At 46.3% G+C, this 8071-nt stretch overlaps 1 non-coding gene across 1 annotated transcript; it reads left to right on the forward strand.

Annotated features, from left to right (window-relative positions):
• The first annotated feature begins 6731 nt into the window (after positions 1–6731).
• Positions 6732–6833, forward strand: LOC132018832 (U6 spliceosomal RNA). Its single transcript, XR_009404613.1, has one exon. It is a non-coding gene; the product is annotated as a U6 spliceosomal RNA (small nuclear RNA).
• The last annotated feature ends 1238 nt before the right edge of the window (positions 6834–8071 follow it).

An 8071-nucleotide genomic window follows, 5' to 3' on the forward strand; every position in this document is an offset into this window, starting at 1 on the left:
CAGGGAACCTGCTTCCCTTCCTCTCTCTCTGCCTGCCTCTCTGCCTACTTGTGATCTCTGTCTGTCAAATAAATAACTAAAATATTAAAAAAAAGAAAGAAAGAAAGAAAGAAAAGAGAGGGTAACAAACGTAACCACCTCAGCCAGACCTTCTTCCCCCAACAAACATCTTTACCCCACACACACAAACACCCAGACTATTTGACTTTGTCAGCAGATGGAGAACAATCCTGTCCTGTCCTGTCCTGTCTTTCAATCCCCAAAAGACAGGACAGGAGTACAGAAGGAAAGAAATGCTTGTTTCCAAAATCACACCATCACCAGAGCCCAGTGTTGAGGTTCTGAGAGCGAGTTTAAGTGAGCTCAGAGAACATATTTTAAGTCTTAAGAACACAAAATTTTCTAACTGTTTCTTCTGGGACAGTGAGATAGTCTTAACACAAATTCAAAATCAGCAAAAAGAAAGTAATAAGAATCCATCCGGACTGCCGTCCTTCTCCAAGGACAAAGAGTTTCTCCAGATTTCTGATTCATCTTGGCAACATCTACAAATAAACCCAAATGACCCAGAGGCTAAATAGATGCAAAGAACTATGAGTGATTGTGTATGCCTAAAATGTTTCTTTATGACACAGAAACAGTGTTCCCATGGTCCTCCAAGCTAGAAGAACGGCCCATTGTAATTATATCTCACTTCTGAGGCGGTAGTAAAGAGCCCAGGGTTGGGGGAGAGAGTTCTCAAAGAATCAGCCCCCCCCCCCTTTTTTAAGATTGTATTTATTTCTCAGAGAGAGAGCACAAGTAGGGAGAGTAGCAGGCAGAGGGAGAAGCAGATTCTGTTGAGCAAGGAGCCCAATGTGGGACTCGATCCCAGGACCCTGGGATCACGACCTGAGCTGAAAGTAGATGCTTAACCATCTGAGCCATCCAGATATCCAAGCAGGAGGACAAAGACCATGTCGCACAGACAAAAACCACCAAGTGCGGGGTGTCTCCTTTACACCTGGGTCCATCACACGGAAGGGAGGTTTCTGCGTGTGCTTAAAAGAGATCTTTGGAATCAGAGAGACCTACATTCAAATCCCAGCTTACCAGCCATGTGGCCTTGGGCAAGCTACGTGGCCTCTTTGAAGCTCCCTTTGCTCATCTATAAAATGGGGATAATAATGGTACCTATCTCCTGAGGCTGCTGTGAGGTTTAAATGAGATAATGTTTGTAAAAGGGTTTTAGTGAAGAGCTTGGCATGTAATCAGGCCTAGTAAATGTTCAACAGTGTTAGTAGTTGTTGAAATTAGCCCTCAGTTCCTAAGGCTGCCTTAACAAATCACCACAAATTTGGTGGCTGAAAACAACAAAAATGGGTCCTTTCAGGGGGCCAGAAGTCTGAAATCAAGTTTTGAGCAGGGGTTTTGAAGGGGCGGGGGGCTACCTCTGAAGGCTCTAGGGGAGAATCCTTCCCAGCTTCCCCCAGCTTCCGCTGGCTGTCAGCTCTCCTTGGCTTGTGACCGCAGCACTCCACTCTCTGCCTCCACGTTCACACGGCCTTCTCTTCTCTCTCTGACTCTGTTTGTCTCCTCCAAGAACACCTGTCGTGGTACAGAGGCCCATCCGGGTCATGCAGAGAGAGTTATCTTGAGATGCCTCACTTAACACATCCGCTGAGACCTTTTTTCCAAATAAGGCCCCATTCACAGGTTCTAGGGATGAAGATATGAGCATATTCATTGGGGACCACCATTCAACCCACTACAGTCATATTTATATCGTGACTTAGCAAGGAACCCAGTGCTGGCCTCAGACCCGTGCTGGGGGTTCCGGGGCCCGGCCCCTTTAAAAGGCTGTGTCATGTGCCTCTGAGCACTGGCTCAGTCCCACCAGTAACCCTGAACGGCTGGTGGCTAACACCATTCAGCTCCCAGCGAACCTCTGTGCTTTGCCCTGAGTTCTCCAAACCAGAGGTAAGTACACCCAAAGCCGCTGACGTCTGTAGGGGGGGGTTTCTGCTGACATCAGATACAGACACTGCCTCGGAGAGGGCCAAGCTCCTGGATGGGGGAGGAAAGCTACCTTAGCTCTCCAGACCCTCGTCGTCCACAGGCTCTTGTTCTTCTTCGTGTTCTGGTATATGGTTCTGGAGTTTCTTACGAAGTAGACAATGTTCACAAACGGCTTCTGTTACTCTCAAATGTGTGTGCATGTAGTGCACACAATATTCATGAGACATGACATCAACCCTTTATGATATCATAGGCATCTAGATTTTGTTAAAGATACTGTTCTTTTTTAAAAGATTTTATTTATTTTTGAGAGAGATGATAGCACACGAGCAGAGGGGAGAGGGAGAAGCAAGCTCCCCACTGACCAGGGAGCTTGATGCAGGCTCAATCCCAGAATGCTGGGACCATGACCTGAGCCGAAGACAGGCACTTAACCGACTGAGCCACCCGGGCGCCCCTTTAATGTCCATTTAAAGGTGTCATAGCAGAATACCCACAAGTGTGCAATAATCACAAAATCGTCATTTTTTAAATTTCTGTGAACTTTCAGTCATATAAAACCCACAGATTTCATTCACTCTTTTCCCCAAACTTGCTGCTCTGAAGATATATTTGCCAGGTGCAAGGAGGGAGCAAATTGGGACGCCTGGGTGGCTCAGTTGGTTGGACGACTGCCTTCGGCTCAGGTCATGATCCCGGAGTCCCGGGATCGAGTCCCGCATCGGGCTCCCAGCTCCACGGGGAGTCTGCTTCTCCCTCTGACCTTCTCCTCGCTCATGTTCTCGCTCACTGTCTCTCTCTCAAATAAATAAATAAAATCTTAAAAAAGAAAAAAAAAAGGAGGGAGCAAATTTTATTTAAATATCAGATGTAGGCTGTGTGGACCTCCATGCATCCTCTCGCCCCAGGCCCTGCCAATGGTAACAGCTGGTCCGACTCCGTGTCTCAGGGTCTTCATCTATACCAGGGAGACATCTGCATTTAATGCAGGTTTTCTTGATTTAGAATCTCTCTGTCCTGGGGCACCCAGCTCTTGGTTTTGGCTCGGGTCCTGATCTCAGGGCGGAGTCTGCTTGAGATACTCTCTCTCCTCTCCGTCTGCCCCACCCCATCCCACTTGCTCTCTCTCAGTGAAAAACATTTAAGGGGGCACCTGGGCGGCTCAGTCATTAAGCCTCTGCCTTCGGCTCAGGTCATGATCCCAAGGCCCTGGATTGAGCCCTACTTCAGGCTCCCTGCTCAGCGAGGAGTCTGCTTCTCCTTCTTCCTCTGACCTTTTTCCCTCTCATGCTCTCTCTTTCTCAAATAAATAAAATTTTTAGGAAAAAAAAAAAAAAAAAGAATCTCTCTCCCCCTCAGCAGGATGACCCTTAGACCATCTAGGAAGAGGGTTAACACTGCTGGTATTCTGGGGTCCTTGAAGGAAATTCACAGGAATGCAGGGAATAGATCACAACTGGCTGTGTGGAATGCCATCTCCAAAGTAGAGGCCTTGGGCCATCCGTGTTTGATAGGATCGTTTTCAGAGGGCTGCCCTCACTCAAAAAACACAGCCCCTTTACTTGTCTCTGCACCCACCCCACCACTTAGGTCCTAAATCTATAAATGAATAGTCCAGACACAAAAAAGCAAACAGGTACAGCTTCTAGCTATCCATTCTGCTTTTTTCTCCCTTAGAACATTCCTAAACCATCTCTTGCTCACTGCTTCATAATCCTTTGCCTTTGTTTCTGACCAGGAGTTGTAGGAAAAATCTAAGTCTGATGGTAAGAAAGTTTAGGACCTGTCCTAGCTAGGGGATCCCAATGTCCTATCTAATTCCAAGGTTCACATGTGTCTCCTGTGATATGTAAAATCAGCATGGGGCACAGAGCTTGACCTTCTAGCCCAAGGACTCGCTGTGCCAGGCTTTCCTAACCCTGCTCTCCTGACCTGCCCAGGGGGACACCCTTTTTTAAAAATTCATCCACCAGCAGTGCACCTTTCCTAAATTGCCTAAGATTATTTGCATAGGTTTGAGGTGACCCATCTTGCATCAAGAGTCCACAGTCCTCCTTTTCTTCCTCTTCCACAAATCAAGGGGTGCTGGAGGACTGCCAACTGATCCAGATGAGTGAAACAAGGTAATAGATCCCAGGCTGTGTATATTACAAACAAGCGTATCACCTGCCCAGGTGAAATACCTTTTAAAGCCTGGGCTTACACAACAAATAGACAATAGCCAGAGTGGAACATCTAAATAAATTATTCTTGAGCCCTTCCGACCTGGAGGCTGCCACAGCCAAGTTAGAGACCAATATGCAAACCAGCTGGCTGTTCCTGTGGCTCCCTGCCAGTCTCCCAAGGTCCAGCAAAAAGCTCTGGAGAATGTTCCCTCGGTTATTGTCCTGAAAAATCTCTCCACGTCCTCAGGTTCCACCTGCTGGCTCACTCTCTCAGTCTCTACAGGTGGTTCTTGGGTGGGGCAATTTTGCCTCCTTAAGGGACACTTCCGGCTGTCGCAACCTGGGGAAGGGGCTCTACTGGCATCAGATGGGTAGAATCCAGAGATGTTACTAACCTTCCCACAATGCACAGGATAGTCCCCCACCCCCCAATCAAAGAATGATCTGGTCCAGGGATGCCTGGGTGGCTCAGTCGGTTAAGCGGCTCCCTTCGGCTCAGGTCAGGATCCCCAGGGTCCTGGGATCGAGCCCCACATTGGGCTCCTTGCTTGGCAGGGAGCCTGCTCCTCTCTCTCTCCCTCTGCCTGCCACTCTGCCTGCTTGTGCTTTCCTTCTCTCTCTCTCTCTCTCTCTCTGTGTGTGTCAAATAAATAAGTAAAATCTTAAAAAAAAAGAAAAAGAAAAAGAATGATCTGGTCCAAAATGCCAATTGCACCGAGGCTGAGAAAGCCACATTGTACACCCTTCACTAGGATACTTTTACTTGCTCTTGGTTCTTACCATCTTATTGACCCCATGAATGATGTTTGGCCACCCCTGGCCCCAAGCCCATTCTTCCCTTGAATGTAAACGCCTTTGTTTCTTTTTGTTCTGTGTACTGCAGCCACTAAATAGAGACAAGACTGTCCTCCCCTCACCAGATTCTTATTAATTCTTTCAAACACTGTCTGTGGCTCTGTGATGACATCAGACCATTCCACTATCTTCCACCCCTAAAAATCAAGCAAAGCTATGCAGGACCAACCATTAATGTTAATGCAGTCTTGGGGAGCCTGGGTGGCTCAGGCGTTAAGTGTCTGCTCAGGTCGTGATCCCTGGGGTCCTGGGATGGAGCCCTGCAGGGAGCCCGGCTCCCTGCTCAGCGGAAAGCTTGCTTCTCCCTCTCCTACTCCCCCTGCTTGTGTTCCCTCTCTCTCTGTCAAATAAAATAAAATCTTTTTAAAAATGCTAATGCAGGCTTGCTTTTTAAGTGGTGTGACGTTTTGGTTTTTAGTTCTGTTTTGTGAAGTTATGCTATATAACCAGGAAGAGCAATCCCATGCTAAGCCTCCAATCTGTGCTCTGGCTTTTTCACAAACAAAGGATTAATGTGTATCCAGCACTGTTAACTACTTTTGTTCGTGTTGTGACTTATCTCCTTTCTTGGATTTTTTTTTCCCTGTCTCAACCCTGTCTACTCCTTTTTACCCCATAAATTGTGAAGCCTGATTTTAATTTTTCAGAAACATCCTTTAGTTTCTCAACACCTACACTTCTTTATTTTTTTGGAAGTGAGAAGTGTAGATAAGGACAGAACTTCAGGGAGACTCAGAAAGGAAGGAGAGTGAGGCTTCTCAACACCTACACTTCTTCTTCTTTCTTTTTTTTAACCTACACTTCTTTAAACAAAACATTTCACCATGTAGAAGGCAGAAAAATGTCTGCCTAGCCTTCAAAGATGAACGCACCCTAATCCCCAGAATTTATAAATACGTCACCTTACGAGGCAAAGGGGACTCTGCAGATGTTAAATTCAGAGGAGAGTCATCCTGAACTATCTGGGTGAATTCAACCCAATCACAGCATTCCTTAAAAGAGAAGAACATTTCCCAGCTGTGGTCAGGGAGGCAGAAGTGACAAGGGAGAAGGGTCAGTGCAGTGTTGCTGGTTTTCAAGATGGAGGACAGGAGCCATGAGCCAACGAATGTGCTCAGCCCTCAGAAACCAGAATATGCAAGGAAGTGGATTCCTCCAAGTACCCCCAGGGAGGAATGCAATCTTGCTGACACCTTGGTTGAGCCCAAGGGGACCCGTATCAGACCTCTGATCTCCAGAACTGATAAAAAGTTGTTCTTTGGAATCCACCAAGTTTGTGGTAATTGGTTAAGGCAATCATAGGAAATTAATGCAACCCCACGTTCTCCATCCCCTATATTCATTAATGTCTTTTCCTCCAAAAAACTATTCCTTTTTTTTTTTTTTTTTTTGAAAATTTTTTTTATTTGACAGAGGGCACACAAGCACAAGCAGGGGGAGTAGCAAGCAGGAGAGAAGGTAAAACAAGCTCCCAGCTGAGCGGGGAGCCTTATGTGGGGCTCAGTCCCGGACCCCATGATCATGATCTGATCCGAAGGCAGACTCAACTGACAGAGCCACCCAGGTGACCCCCCTCCACCCTCCATAAAACTATATTTGACTTCAAGGGACACCTGGCTGTCTCCATCAGTAAAACATGCAACTCTTGATGTTGGTTTACAAGTTCAAGTCCGACGTTGGGTATAGAGATTACTTAAAAATAATATCTTTAGCTCGCTTTGGCAGCACATATACTAAAATTGGAACGATACAGAGAAGATTAGCATGGCCCCTGTGAAGGATGACATGCAAATTCGTGAAGTGTTCCATGTTGTATGCGGTTTCCCAGTGAACTGCCGCTCTTCGCAGAGTAACTCTGCGGAAGAAACGGTATCAGTCAAAGTGAAAAAAAAAAAAAAAAACCCACTATTCTTGACTTTTTTTTTTTTTTTTTTAGATTTTATTTATTTATCAGGGGGGGGGGAGCGAGCACAGGCAGACAGAATGGCAGGCAGAGGCAGAGGGAGAAGCAGGCTCCCCGCTGAGCAAGGAGCCCCATGTGGGACTTGATCCCAGGACTCTGGGATCATGACCCGAGCGGAAGGCAGCCGCCTAACCAACTGAGCCACCCAGGCGTCCCCTATTCTTGACTTCTAAGAGACATTTTCTTATCTGAAACTATTCTCCTTATTTCCCATGTCTCCCATTAGCAAAGATTGTTCAGACATCCCTTCTGGACATCTCTTGGAGCTGTGAAGTTGCAAACATTTTAGTTTGTTTGGATGCAGCCTAATCTCTTACAGATCTTACTTTGCAAATAAGAATGAGAAACCTCTGAGAGGGCAAGGGGCTTGTCCAGTTCATGGAGTTACCAGAAAGCAGATGGCACCACACGCCCTGTCCTGACTCATCAGCTGTTCCTATATCCATTTCCTTCCTCTTGAAAAAAGAAAGGACTGTCCCACTCGTTCAAGAAGAGCCTATTTGCTTCTTCCATTTTGGGGAGCTCTGATAGTTGATGTTGTATAGATCAAAGTTTCCTGGCAAAAGTCTGGTGAGATACTCCGGGAGAATGTTTACAAAGCTTCTGTGGCCAAATAAGCTTGGAGAATGCACCCTGTTTATCCTCATCTTGGAAAATCATTATGTACCTAAAAACACAAGACTCCTCAGAAGTCCTGTAGAAAGAACCAAGTTCTAACCCAGAGTTTACCCTTTTCATAATAATATGCATGGGCATGAAACAAGAAATGCCAGTAGAGATGATCTGTCCATGTCCTTTGGCCCTTCACCTGTTGTGTGGCTGCTTTAGACCATATATGGACTTGGCTGGGTACACTATGTGGGATCCTTCGAGAATGGAACAGGTGAATGCTGAGACAGAGCCTGCTGGTTTCTACCCATTCTCCCTTGCTTTCTCATTAACAGAAGTTCATTTTATTTGGGTAAAGTGTTGAACTAAAGCTATTTGATTTCTTAAGCTCCTTTGAAGCTGAGTGTGGCCATGGGACAGAGTTCTGGCCAATGAGAATGGAACAGAAGTCTATAAAGGGACTTTCAGAAAAGCTTCCATG

The sequence above is a fragment of the Mustela nigripes genome, chromosome 5, assembly GCF_022355385.1.
Source record: "Mustela nigripes isolate SB6536 chromosome 5, MUSNIG.SB6536, whole genome shotgun sequence".
NCBI lineage: Eukaryota > Metazoa > Chordata > Mammalia > Carnivora > Mustelidae > Mustela > Mustela nigripes.